The 13,909-nt window shown below is 42.3% G+C and overlaps 1 protein-coding gene and 1 long non-coding RNA gene across 4 annotated transcripts in view; one reads left to right on the top strand and one right to left on the bottom strand.

The window, feature by feature from the left end:
* The window catches only part of LOC306665075, a 238,796-nt gene that overhangs the window by 41,605 nt on the left and 183,282 nt on the right, over positions 1-13,909 (bottom strand). The window lies entirely within an intron of this gene.
* Positions 1-13,909, top strand: part of FOXO3 (forkhead box O3) — a 118,538-nt gene that overhangs the window by 5,506 nt on the left and 99,123 nt on the right. The window contains exon 2 of one of the 3 annotated variants that reach the window (XM_079146309.1): positions 19-1,308. The exons of the other annotated variants lie outside the window; for them this stretch is intronic. The gene's annotated coding sequence lies outside the window, so the exon portion shown is untranslated. The remainder of the gene's footprint in view (positions 1-18; positions 1,309-13,909) is intronic. 3 annotated transcript variants of the gene reach the window in all.

Here is a 13,909-nt window from a genome sequence, read left to right as displayed (position 1 = left end):
AGAGAGAGAGAGAGAGAGAGAGAGAGAGAGAGAGAGAGCATTTTAACAAAAAGAGGAAGCCTTTGGTCACCATGCATCAGTCAGAGGCATACTGTGCCAGGGAGAAGGATGATGGTTATCTTACAAGTTCTCTTACCTCAGGCATTAAAGTAGAAACGAATAATCAGATGTGGTTATGAGGGGAAAAGGTTACATTTCCTTTAATTCAGAGTAAGTTTGCTCTCAGTACACCCATAATCGAACTAGTGAGTTCTGGATTCCTCTCATGTCTTGAGGAGATCCGAGGACTCCAGAGTTCCCCAGGAGGGCCTATCACTGACCCCTCTCCATACCCGCACTCTTCTGTTTCCCACAGGTCAGGGCAGGATCATATTGGGTAGCCACTAGTGTCTGTGGGTTACTGTGTGAAGACTGCTGCTGCAGAGGCAGATTCCTTGAGTCTGAGCCTTCCTTCATGTGAGAATACGGACTCTCATGGCTTCTTGCCAAGGTCAAAAGATGAGGGCTGACCTGTCACATGATGCTTATTTATGCCCTTACTGTTCTTGATCTTTAGATCAATGCAGCCAATTTCTTTCTAACATACTGGATTAAGAAAGTATTATTTTAACTGCAACTTTGTTTTAAAATTTATTTTTAAATTTCAAAATGACAAAGACATGATAATTCCACATTGTCTCATGATTTTGACCTCTATCACCTTTTGGAGTAAGGACCACCAAAGGGCCAGTAATGGTTGTATGTGAAGAATCTGTCTTCTGCTTGGCCCGTGTTGCCAAAATGCTGTTTTGAAATTTCCTCTGGCAGTACTGTCTTTGTCAGTGATTCTCAACTAATATACTTCCTCTTTCTACAGCAGCAGTACACTAGGGGGACTGTTTTTCCTCTTTTTCAAAGCTGTGTCATTGACCTATGAAGTGAAGAAATTGGCCCTTTTAGACTTTGATCTGTGAGCCCATGTAGCAGAGAGACTCTTTGAAGAAAGAAGCTAAGTGTGTGTTTTTGTGTGTTTATCTCCTTCTTAGAAAATGAAATGAAACTACTGCAGACTTATTTTTAGGAGATTTTGGGAGGGTTCTATTTTAAGAAAATGACACCATAGAAGAACATCTTGTAGTTAAACTTTTTAGTACTCTGCTTGTGATTCTTACTTAAAACCTGCCAGATATTTTTGTTTGGAAAATTAACGAAGAGGCCTTGTTTCACTAAAAACTTGTTTCCTTGGGCTGGAAAGAAATTCCGCAGACCCAGTCCTTCTGAAGCTCTTGATGACAGCGCAGAGCGGAATGTTTAGGCTTGTGCATTCTGGTGAGTACCTCACTTACCCCGTGGCTCGTGCCTCAGATTCCAGATTTCCAGGGCTGGAAAGAAAATGGAATTTAATTTGCTTTCATATCTACTCATCATGCCTGTTAGGAACAGACTTGATCCTATTCTTTTCTCTCCTTTTCCTGCATCACAAATCAAGGGGCCCTGAAGAGCCACTTCGCCTTCTTGCTGCTATAGAAGAGGCTGGGGAGCATTCGTGCGAAGGTGGTTAGTATCAGTGGGTGTTTTGCTGGTGTCTGGTCAGCAAATAAAGGATGGCAAAGAGAAAAACCCTTTTAACCCATTTGCATCGCATCCTGTTTCATTCAAGTATTTTTCAAAGGCCTGCATGGGGGACATTCTGCCAGGCTTCGGGGGATATGATGGTAGCACAAGGCAGAGAAGGTTCCAGTTCGCAGGAGCTGACGACATAGTGGGGCGGGGGGAGAAAATGAATGTACAAGGCTGTGCTTTGCATGCTTGTCATTGTTTCCCATTCTCTTTGCCTTTTCACATCTGTACTTCTGCTTTCCTCAGTGCCTCAACGTTGCAGAGGAGTTACAGGCAGATGGCAAAGTTGGTGTTGGGCAAGGCTGGGAGCTGGCCTTTAGCTTTCTGCAGACCATTTTTGAGCTTGCTGTGGAAATGCAAAACCACTGTGAGTGAGTTCTGTAGTTGTGTAGTTTGGGTCTGCTTGGGAGAAGCTCAGGTTTTCCTCCATCCACCTGGATTAGTGCACATCTGTGGCCCTGGACTGAAGTGGGATCCCCGATGCTGGGAGCCTGGTACAGGACTAACCTGTCTCTGGGATGGATGTGTGATCTTTTACAGCTGATTCATGTGCATTGCTTATATTCAGAACTAAAGGAGGTCTTAAAGATCATCTACCTGCTTCATTTAATAGGTGAGGCAACAGGCCAGGAGCATGTGAGTGACTGGCTCAGGGTCTCACAGGTAGCAGGGTCCACAGGAGCCCAGGTCACCACGTGCTGTAGTACCTGCTGCTAACTGTTGTGGTTTCACAGCTGTTCATGTCAGTGCCTTCACCTCTGGTTCTGCAGGCTCGCTTTTCATTTGCTCTCTCCTGCTCTAGGCCCACTTGCACTGGAGTGGCTGTTTGCTTTTGCATTGTCCATCAGTGCTCTCAGATCACCTTCCTGAAGAAGCCTTCTCTCAGCCCACCATACCCTCCCATCCCACGACTCCTGCCTGTTTCTTTTGTCATTCTCTTCACTCTTAAATATTTCCAAGAACAGGGTGAGAGCCTTGTCTATCAGAAAAGTAAGCATTTGCAATGCTGCTCTTTTTTGCATTTTTATGTCCTCAGGCCATGAGGATGGCCTTGCTCTGGGACTCTTGACCCTGAAAGGGGAAGCTGTGACTCAGGATGAGCTTATGTCACATGTGGAGTCTTGGATACTTGTAGCTATGAAATTGTTACACCTTCTTGTGTGGACCTCCTTGTGTCGCTCTTGTTGGGATGTGGGGTAAATGTGAAGTGACGCTCTGTTTCCTGTGGAGTTTCTTGCAGGGTCTTGTTTCCTAGTATAGAGGTCCCTGAAAAGTTCACAAGTACTTGCTACTACCCACCACAAAATAAAGGGAAACCTGATTTGTGGATGATCTTTTAGAAGGAAGGTGAAATCAAGTTTGTCTTCTGCGTGACTACCCTTTTTCATCAAGCCTCAATCCGCACTGTCTGGAGAGTCACTGTAGACTCATCAGCCTGAAATTTACTAACCTCTTCTTAGAGGAGTAGAGCTGTTAGGTAAAACTGTCATTCGTGGTATTCTCTGTTCTGGGGTATAAATTCCAGATGTTGTAAGTTTTATATCCATGGATTGGGGAAATAAGAAGTCACCTATGAAGAAAGAGGAGGAAGTCTTTGCAATGAACAGTCTGAGGGCCAGGCTGTAGCCTTTCTGAGTTAGTTTTCTTCATAAGTGGTTGACCTAGTGATCATGATAAAAGACCCCAGTTCTGATGGCCTCACTGCCCAGATATTCTTAATATCTTTAAGTACTTTGTGCTTAACCAAGCAACTTTTACTTCCTAGTATCTCTATTTCCCCTGTAAGAAAAAGAACCAGAATAGCAGGCACCTGTAGAGGACTGTGATGTATTCCTCTTTCCTGGTACAACCCAAATGTATGATTGGAGTATGTTTCAAGCTGGGCTTTTCTAGGGTACCTGTGCTCCACTTTTCACCAGCTGTTTTGAGGTTTTAATCTTGAGCCTTTTTCTGTGCAGTGCCTCAGTTACTATTATGGGATAATGTTGCACAATGAAATGGACTAACTTCTCTGATGGGCTTAGTCTTTCTAGCAGTTCTGCTTCTCCTGGGTCATTGCCTGTGGTGAATAAGTCAGGTTATCTTCTGAGGCTCATGGTGCCTGGGTGTTCAGATATACCTTAGTCCTGCAGTGCAGAGGTGAATGCAGAGCGAGGAAAGCATGTGGAACATTTGTAGGGGGCAGGAAGTGACTTCTTCCCCAAATGATATGCATTAACTTCTCTAAGGAGTGGCCCTATTTAATAAACTCAAGTATGTTTGTCAGTTTTAAGATTTCTTATTTATCAGAAGACCTTTATGCATGCATAGGGGGAGAGTCCACATCATATTTTTCCTTGTGTTTTAGATGTCTAGTGAAGTTAATAATTTAGCTCCCAAAGCTATGGAGGATTTATTTTAAATTCAGAGCCAGCAGAGGGAGTGCACAAGCTGATCTCAAGTATTTTTTTTTTTTTTTTTTTTCTGTAAAGCTAAAATAATACCTTGATTTTAAAAAAAGATGCTGATATTTCCATGTAGGCAGGTTGACATCATTAGAAAAGGATAAGTTGGTTGGGGGTGGAGATTAAAAATCTAAGGTAACTCTTTCACAGGAAGCTTGGTCGGCTAAGCTGGTGGCCCATTTCCGGTCCCCAAATAATTCAGTGAGAATGCTTTTAACTGAGAGTGCCCTCCCCAGCGTTGCATCTTTTTGCTACTCTGTCCCTGATAATTGATGTGAATGTTCATCTATACCTAATACTACACTTTTACAGAGTATACTGAATGTCCAGACGAGTGAAATGATCTTTTTTCAGTGCTGCTTTGATAGTGGGACTTAGGGTACTTTCTAAAGTTTCATAGTTTCCCATATTTGAAAGGCAAGAATGTCATTATTTCCAATTCAGATTCCATAGTCACGGATCTACCAGAGACTATGACTCTGAACTTTTTAATAATTCCAGAGTGCTATATAATTCTTCATCTCCCTCCACGTTGACCTGTTTGGTGTTGGTAGTTTTTTTTGATTTGGCAGTTGTGATGGCTTGAATCTTGTCCCCCTCCCAAAATCACGCCTGCCTGCAATCTCTGACAGAATGTGACCTTATTTGGAAATAGATCTTTCTGGAAGTAATTAGTTGCATTAAGATAGAACATGTTGGATTAGGGTAGACCCTTGTGTAGAGGGGAAGGTAAGATGGAATCAACACAGTTACAAGTCAGGAGGAGCTGGAAGCAACCAGAAGCTAAGAAGTAGCAGGAAAAGATCCTCCTCTGGAGCCTGCAGAGGGAGCAAGGCTCTGCCAGCACCTTGATTTTAGTCTGCTAGCCTGCAGAACCACGAGGGAATAAATTTCCATACTTCTTAAATTTGTGGCATTTGTTACAGGCCGCCCTAGGAAACTAACTTTGGAGCTTAGGGGTGGAAGAGAGGACCTCAGGGTTCAGATAGAAGAATAAAAAGGTTTTATTTAGATTCAAATGTTAATAGTCATTCAGAGGCTACTTTCTGGTCATTTCATTTTCTCCTGCTATGAGGGACAGAAGGGAGGAAAGTCTTGCCCATGATTTTCCAGTTAGAAGTACCAGAACTAGTCCCTGTCTCCCGTTTTGAATGAGGGATGTCTGCCCCCTTCCCTTGAATTTCTTTTTCTTGGCCTGTTTCCTGAAGCTGGTGGTATAGCTGTGCTTGTCAAGTGTGTTGAGGTCTGGCGGAGGACTTTAGGAGTCGGTATGTGTGGAGAGAAGAACCGAAAGGGCTCAGTGGAAGTTAGTGTTGAGGAGTCCTCCTCCCTTCTCAATGCCTGTCAGGAGGGCAAGATGAGGCACGTCTGATTCATTGCGCATGATGGGGGTAGTAGGACTAGTCCAGAATCTCTCCAGCATCTCCTCAGCCTGTCCTGTGTTTGGTTTCAAGCCTTTTAAAATTCCACACATCTGAGACTTCAGGCTCATGACCCCTCTGGCTTTCTACATTTATGTCCAAAAAAATCTAGCTGCTCCAATGAAGCATAGAACAGAGACTAATGGTCCTCCTAGAAGTAGAAACAGGTATTTTCTAGATACCTAATAGGTAGTTGGCTCGGTAAGTTCAGGCATAATTAAGAATCAGAATTGTATCTGTTTTTATTCTTATATTTCAAAATGGTATTTTGGAGGAGGGGAGCCAAAATTATATTGGAAACACAGTTTGGTTTATACAGTAAAAAGAGGAGTCTACTGTAGACTTCCCAGGCCTAGTTATTAGTAGTTATAGTAATATTGACAACAATAACATGATTTATTGAGCACTTTTTATGTGCCAAATGCTCAGCTAGTGTTTTTTTCTTTTTATGACTAATATCGATCCTACAAGATAGACATTTGAATATGAGCTCCAGGATAAGGAAATGGTTTAAAGAGGTGAAGGTAACTTGCTGGGCTTGGAACCCAGGCCTCTGACTCCAGAGCGCTTGCATTTTCTGTTCTCTCCTGTCTCCTGGAGTGTGGGTGGTGCTTTGGGTGGGTGGGGTTCAGCAATAAAAAGTTAAACAGCTGCCATTTAAAAAGTTTCTATTGTGAGCCACATTCTTTACATGAATTACCACTAATCTTCCCATTAATCCTGCAGAGTATGTCTTGAATGCTTCTCAGAGTTGTGGCTGGCTCAGGGTAACTGGCACCTTTCTCTCTGTTGGGGATGTGGAGGTGGGTGGTGCTACTAACTTTCAGGAATAAGACCTTACCTGGGTGGACCTTCAGTAGGAAGTCCGCGTGGCTTGAGAATTCTCTCTGAAACCTGTTGGATTGAGGATTCTCATTTCTGTTTGGTCACTGCCTTGCTTCATGATTTACTATGGGTCAGATACAAAGTGTACTACTTAGAAATAATAGAGTGATGCACAGTGTGTAGAAATCCTTTGGGTTGGGCCCTTATCTCTGAGATTTTCCTGCCTTGGGACAACAGAACATCTGTGCTTCTACAGGTAGATGCTTGGAGATAGCAGCACCAAGAAAAAGCAAGTTTCAGGGAAAAATAAAACAACACATTCACAAGTTTCTGGCAGAAGCCTGGCTGCCAAATCAGATCTCATAATTAAAGGTATTAAAATATTTTGTGTGGTGGTTGACTCTTTGCATTGCAGTTATTAGTGGGTTTAAAGGCAGGCTGCCAAGACAGAAACAGAAAATGTTGCATAATGCAAGTTGCCGGCCAGGTTAAAGTGTTTATCTCTACTGAAGAGCCTACTGCTTTTGTCTTCCAGGTAAAAATATGTGTGAGTAGGACCCAAAATGGTGGTTTTAATTGGCCACAGGAATGCATTAGCCATGTGCCCTAGGATAAAATGTGGCTAGCCCAGTACTAATTATCTCCTGTTATTCTCTGCATCTTGGAAGAAAAAATTTCAGAACCCTCAGTTTCGTGATAAAGCTGGGTAAGTAGTGTCTGGATAGTGTCCAGAGGAGAGACTGAAGCCGGGTGATAACCATGAGCCCGCAGGACTGCACTGCCCGATAACAGCACAGCCGGTGTGCGGGAAGGGTGGCTTGCTAGGGGCAGTCGTGATAGCCGGTGACAGTGCCCAGGTGGCCTTTTAACAGGGCATGACTCTGGGCAGACACCAAACTTCAAGGAGGTCCTAAAACGACATCCAGTTTGAGTTTATTAGAGATCTCCTTGGAAACTGGTACTACATTAAAAAGATCAAGTGGATAGTTAAGGCATCAATTCAGATACTTCGGATCTCAGAACTACTTTTTTCCTGAAGTGTCCTAATAATTGATGTGCAGAGATGTATTTCTATCCTTGTAAATTATTTGAATGATTGTGTTGGCCCCGTATTTCATAGTAGGCTTTGGCTAGTGATGTTTACAGCTTCCTTTCCTCTCTTTTTGGGTCTTTTTATTTTACTTAATATTTTTAAAAATCAAGGTAGTTGAATTTTATTCTGATACTATAATGGTTTTATAAAGTAAAACATTTTCCCTAGATCTCTACATTTAAGCTTTTCATATTAGTAAATTTCTTTTAAAAAAAAGGAAAAAGAAAGGAAAAAGAAATATTTTGTCTAACTTAAATTCAGTGTTGCTTTGGGTCTTCCAGAGTTTTTACCTTACACATAGCTGTTTTGGGACTTCCAGCCAACATTTATGTTCAAATCAAGGACTTATTAACCTTACCCTTCAGATTTGTAAGTCTAAATTTTGGGTATCATTTTTCTTTTTTTCTTTTTTCCAGTTTGTAGACCATTTGTTTGGCAGAATGAGAAGGGACATAATTCCATTTACTAGTTTATTTTTTAAAAAGAATTATTTTTTTAAACTTTATTTTTATGTGGTGCTGAGAATTGAACCTCATGCCTCACACATGCTAGGCAAGTGCTCAATCCCTGAACCACAACCCCAGCCCCTGTTTTCTAGTTTTTCAGTACAGTTCCATTAACAGCATTAATTTACCTTTATAACTGTACCTAGTACGTTAATAAATGGTGGTCCACAGACTAATTTGTAAACAAGGTAATTTTTTAAAATAAAAACTCAAGCTCTGAGTTCAAGCTTTCTTCTCAGTTTCTTCTTCTGAAGAATAACAATCATTTAGATCTGGTGCCTCATTTATGTAACCCTGAGAGGAGGGCCTGGACTTGACTTATGACTGTTGTGTGTTGTGGGCCTGGTTATTTTAAAGCTCTCGCGGTGCTGATGCTAGTATGTGCACTGGCTTCAGCACACTTGGGCTCTTAAGCTCCTGACAGATAACTTCCTAGGTGAGCCCATATACTGTTTCTTGAAATTAGTGTCCTAGATCAGGCCTTCTATCTCCACCCGTGTCCAATAAAGATAAGTTTACAGCCTCCTGTTTGAATAGGTGCATGTCCTCTGCTGAACTGAATTATCTAAATCAGTCCTAGTTAGTCTCTTCCCTTTCCAAGAAAGGGACTTATTTCTAACTGAAGGCCCAGGTGCTTGTGGCCGTATTTTAGGCTTTATCCCACTAAGTCCACAGTCAGTTGCTAAGGTGAAATTTGGCACTTGACTGTAAACACTGTTTAGTTAGGTGTTCTTTGGCAGGAGGGGAGAGGTTTATTCCAGTAGTCTCACAAATGAGAATGGTTTGAATTAGCTTGTAGGCAGCCAGTACTGAATAAGTGAGGTAGCAAACGTGTTAAATTAGGAAAGGACTCTCATGGTATTAGAGAAAACTGCGGGTCTTCTAAATTGAGATTTAAAATAATTACCAAGTAGGTATTTTCAGTTGTAGATGGACACAATACCTTTATTTTATTTACTTATTATGTGGTGCTGAGTTTCAAACCCAGTGCCTCACATGTTAGGCTAGTGCACTACCACTGAGCTATAACCCCAGCCCAGTTCTCATTTTTAAGATGCATTTTATCAACATCTAAGTTTTCTAATCAAATTTGAAAAATTTTTAACGAATTTGTTTTAACTTTTCATCCTGTGAAAATACATCTGGAATTTTATCTTTGGGCTCTTCATGTTTCCCTGTTGATATGAGCAGAAATAATTCTCACCTGACATAATTGTTACCTGCCCTTAGAGTCCATGCTCTTTCTGTTGATTTCCACGAATACCTTATTCTTCTACTTGGTTTATGCTCATCGTTTTGCTTTAAGTAGGACTATAAAGCTTTCAAAAAATTTTTATTTTTTTTCTAGCTTGTTCCCTCATGCATTTGTGTTGGTCAAGAAGACAAAGAAGAAACTATCTTGGCTTTAGGGTCCACATCACATGACTTTACACCTTTGAAAACCCATTGGTCAGTGTAGTCACTGGGAGATAATTTCAACTACTTCGTGCTCTGAGATTTCTTTAATCTTTCCCCTCCCCCCTTTAAAAAGGTGAATATTGCCAAGGGAGAAATTTTATTTTTCTGGCATATAATTTCAAAGTTGAACTTTTAAGGAGTCCAATTTTTTTTTTTTTTTAATAATTTTTAATTTTTTTGTGATCCTGGGAATTGACCCCAGGGCCTTGTGCTCTCTAGGCAAGTGTTCTACTACTGAGCCACATCCCCAGCCCCGAAGTTGATTTTAGATGATTTGGGCAAAAGTTATAGCTCTTTGCCCTCTGTTTCTAGTTACTGACTCTTCTGGGGGTGGGAGCAAAAAAAGTACCCCTTATTAATAAGGGTTTCCTTTTGTGTTCTTTGGACTATTACCAGACTTTGACAAACGAGGGTGTGAATGCTTTTTGAACCTGAGACAGCCAGTGTTGGGTTGATCTGTCTGAGTCTAAGAGCCTCAGTTTCACTTGCCCTGGTTGTCTTAGCTGTTCTCCCATTCCTCTGTTTTCCCCTTTATATTTACTGGACATTGTTTAAAGAGCACTGACTTCCTTCTCCCTTCCCCATCTACCTGTCATCTTTCTGTGATCATTTTCTAACATCGGTCTGCATTTTAGAATCACCTGGACAACTTGAAAAGAAATACCAGTGTCTAGGTCCCATCCTAAAGCAACTGAGTCAGACTCTGTGTGGGGCCCCGCCATCTACACTTCCTCAAGCTTCCCAGGTAGTTAGAATGTATAGTCAGGGCTGAGAACCATTGTTTTAGAGAAATTAGATTTTGGCTGTGGAAGTTATCAACTAGTTTAGTATTGACTTTGGACCATTTCAGTCCTCGCCTTCTTGGGAAGATTACAAGGTAGGGTTTGCCCCTGAAAGCTCTGTATGAAGCCGGGATGTAAGAGTACACTTGGCTTCTAAGACAAGGGCATCATTTCTTAACAAACTATATTTAACTAGGATCTCCTCCTCTCCTTTCTTTTGTATAATTGTATGTGGTTTATTTAAAGGTTCCAACTCCCACTTGTTTTTCTAGACTGTTGAACCCTTGTTAACTTATTTTGAAGTTTTCAGTAATGTGTAAGAAGAGATGTACTGTTTCAAATGGTTGCATAAGACTTAGAAACAGAGATGCAAAAACGTATCCTCCTTTCTTTTGTGCAACTTATGCAACCTGCTCGGATATACCAGAGGGCTTCACATATTCTGATGCATTTAGCTAATGACTCTCCAAATGTTGTCCCCAGAACAGCACCATTAATAGCACACAGGAGCATGTTAGGAATGCAGACTCTCAGGCCCACCCTGGCATGTTCATTCAGAAACTCTGGACCCAGTAATCTGTGCATCAACAAGCCCTACAGGTGATTCTGCTGCAAGTTGAGGTTTTGGAGCCACTCTTTTAAAGTCATTTGCTAAGTCGGTGGACCTTTCCTGTTGACATGTTTGTTTGCTTCAGAAGCCTGGCAAGAATAGGGAAGCATCAACAGACATCTTTGCTAGGGTCTGTTGAAATGTAACTAAGCCCTGTCCCTTTGAGTACTCTGGACTTCCCATAGATCCTGGTTGCCTGTGCCTTTCTGTACTAGGCAACGGCACCAGTCTCCTTCCAGGATGACAATTGCAATAACGAAGGGTCCTCTCAGGTGTACACAGGAAACCAAGTGTTCATCCTTAAGCAGATATTATATTCTAAGAGTGGCGCTTCGATTGGATTCTGGTGGTTTTGTGATCTTTCCTCCTTTGTTTTTGGTCTTTTGGGAATGTTCTTACTTTCCAGACAAGCATCAGGGGAGTGGTTGCCCTGACTCATCCCTACACGGATGTGGGACATATGTGAGGAAGATAAGGTTAAAATGTGCTGGGTGTAATCAGCGTGTGAGGGGCAGGGAGTGAAGGGGAGAGTGATGTGGCTCTTGTGATGATGTCCGAGGCAAGGTGGTGACTTCCATCTTGACTCAGGATCCTAAAAGGTGCCTGGCCTCCCCCACTACAAGGTGAAGGTGGGGATAGATCCAAAGGAGTTATTGCTGCTTGCCAGTGTCATTGGATTCTGTAGTCCATTAAGCAAGGCCTCATGATCAACCATATCAGACGTAGCTGTTGGCTTTAGGCATATAAATAGTGCAAGGAACAGTGGGCTGGCGAGTACCAGAAGTTCATTTCAGGACCTTCTTAGCAGCTGCCTCAGAACACTGTCTGAGATTCATAAACACTCTTATATCTGACACATTTAAAAAAAAAAAGAAAAGAAAACCTGCCAAGACTAGTTTGGATTACAAATTATTCTTCTGTTCTCAGCATACCTTCTCCTCCAGGAAGCTGTATCTGAGACAATATGGCTTGAGTGCTGAGCTTCCAAAGGACGACCATCTACGTTTTCTTTTCAGACTAATGGGAAAGACAGGCAAACCACTCTCTGCCTCATCAAGATCCTTGGGATGGGTCAAGGAGGCAGGTAGAGGTGTTGGATCTCCATTGGAAGGTCCCTGCAGAAGTGACAGCTGCACTGGGGTGAGTCTGAGGAGAGTCCTACGTGTTGTGCCATTAACGCTGCAGGCAGCATTCACAGGAGGACTTCAGGAGAGCACTAGAGACTTCAGAAGACTGGAAGTTGGTCAGATATAGCTGATGAGAACTTGGGCACTTTCCAAAGCTGCCACTGCTCACACAGGAAATATACAGACTCATGGCAGTAGTTTTGTTGGTCCAAAAGCATGCACCTCTGCTTTCCTGTTTTGGGGACAGAAAGAGGGCTGTATCTTGAAAGGATCTGGCATCAAGGGTTCATTTACTGAGGAGTAATCTTCAAAACCAATCAGGCTCCTAGGAAAAAGCTGGCCTGGCAACAGTCTAGAAGGCTTGACTCCCCGCCCAGAGGGACCCTGAATCCTTGACTCCTGTGGCCCTGATCCGAAGACAGTAATGAGGGCCAGTATCTGCTCCATCCCTCTTTAAGAATTCCCTCTAGGCCTTTGGTTTTGAGAAGAAGGTCCCTGTTATCCAACTATACATGCTACTGAACTGCAGAGAATTATAGTTGAAGTTATAAAGCTTTTATCCTGACCCACTCAAAAAACAACAACAAAGGACCAAAACCACGACATTTCCATCTGAGCTGGTGTGAATGTAAGTGACGTACGCAGTCAGCCTTTGGCTTATCCATCATTTTCATGGCTATAACTAAGATGCACTGTTCACTGAACGTTTATTAGCAGTGTGCCAGATGTTAAGAGCTTAATAGCTCTTCTTTACACAAGAGGAGACTGAATGGTTAAGTGACTAGGCTGAGGCCATACAGTTAGTTGGTAAATGATAGAGATGGAATACTGGCATTAATGTGTCTCTACTTTGACTAAATAAACTCCAAAGTCAATAATCTATCCAAGCCTTAGGGATTTTGATTTTATAGTTCTGCCTGAGACCTCATATTTCTCATTTGGGAAGTTCACATTTCTGTTCAAATGAAGACAAGATGTATTCTATGACCCATCCCTGTTTCAGAACCCACTGGAAGAACAGACTTGAGCATGCCGGTGTAGCCTACTTACATGGAACACAAGTGGCTTCAGATGCGCACTCTGGTGTAGCGTGATTATTCTTAGGAATGGGACTCTCCAAACTGCCCATTTTCCCCAGGTGTAAATGTGATATTCCAGGATGGGTGACCTGAGTGGTCTTTTCCAGATTCAGAAATGAGACCCAGATGCTTTTACTCCAAACGGCATCTGAACTTCCCTGTGATCAGCATTTCTTTCTCTTGGTTCCTCTTTTCAGTGGAAGTAGAAGTGGCCTGACAGTAACCCATCATCTGGTGAATAACCACATGGTTCTAGGAAGTGGGTGGGTTATTCTTTCCTTTAGTCTGCTTCACACTCCGGACATTGTGGGTGGTGGTTCAAGGTTGCCACAGTGAACAGATGTTGAATGATGGGGGCAGGAGGAGGAGGCCAAGTAGTGGAGGACAAGAGAATTACTTGATGGGCAAATGGGGGTCTAGGAGCACTGAAGATGGCCCAGGAAAAATTGCTTGGCAGAGGCTGGAGGGTTGTAGTTGTGTGATGGTGATGAAATATTAGGGTCAATGGCTGGGCTTAGGAGAATTAAGCCCTCATGTAATTTCTGCAGAGAACATTATGGAGCAACACATATGTACTCCCAGTAAAATACTGTCACTAATGAGCACACTTTATAATTAAAATGCAAACAGAATTTGCTTTTAGTCTCATCATGGAACCATGGAGACACTTTGGGAGGAAAGTGAACCATTGCAGTTCTTTCTATACTGGAAGGGAGAAGAGGAAGCAGAGTTATTTGTGGCTCTGGAATAATAGAAATAATGTCCATGTTTTGGTAGCATCTTCCCAGGAGTTCAGGATTATGAATCATTTCTTCTTTGCCAAGGTGGGAGAGGCTTTTCTGTCCATAAACCGAATCTCCCGAAGTCCTCTGTTTGATGGGTGAAGGAATGAGAGGAAAGAAGTGGGAAACTGCCTGTGCCATCTTCCCCCCATTATCACCCTTTCATGAAAAATGAGCTGCGGC

This window comes from Sciurus vulgaris (assembly GCF_902686455.1).
Source record: "Sciurus vulgaris genome assembly, chromosome: 7".
Taxonomy (NCBI): domain Eukaryota; kingdom Metazoa; phylum Chordata; class Mammalia; order Rodentia; family Sciuridae; genus Sciurus; species Sciurus vulgaris.
This window is presented reverse-complemented; position numbering and strand designations above follow the sequence as displayed.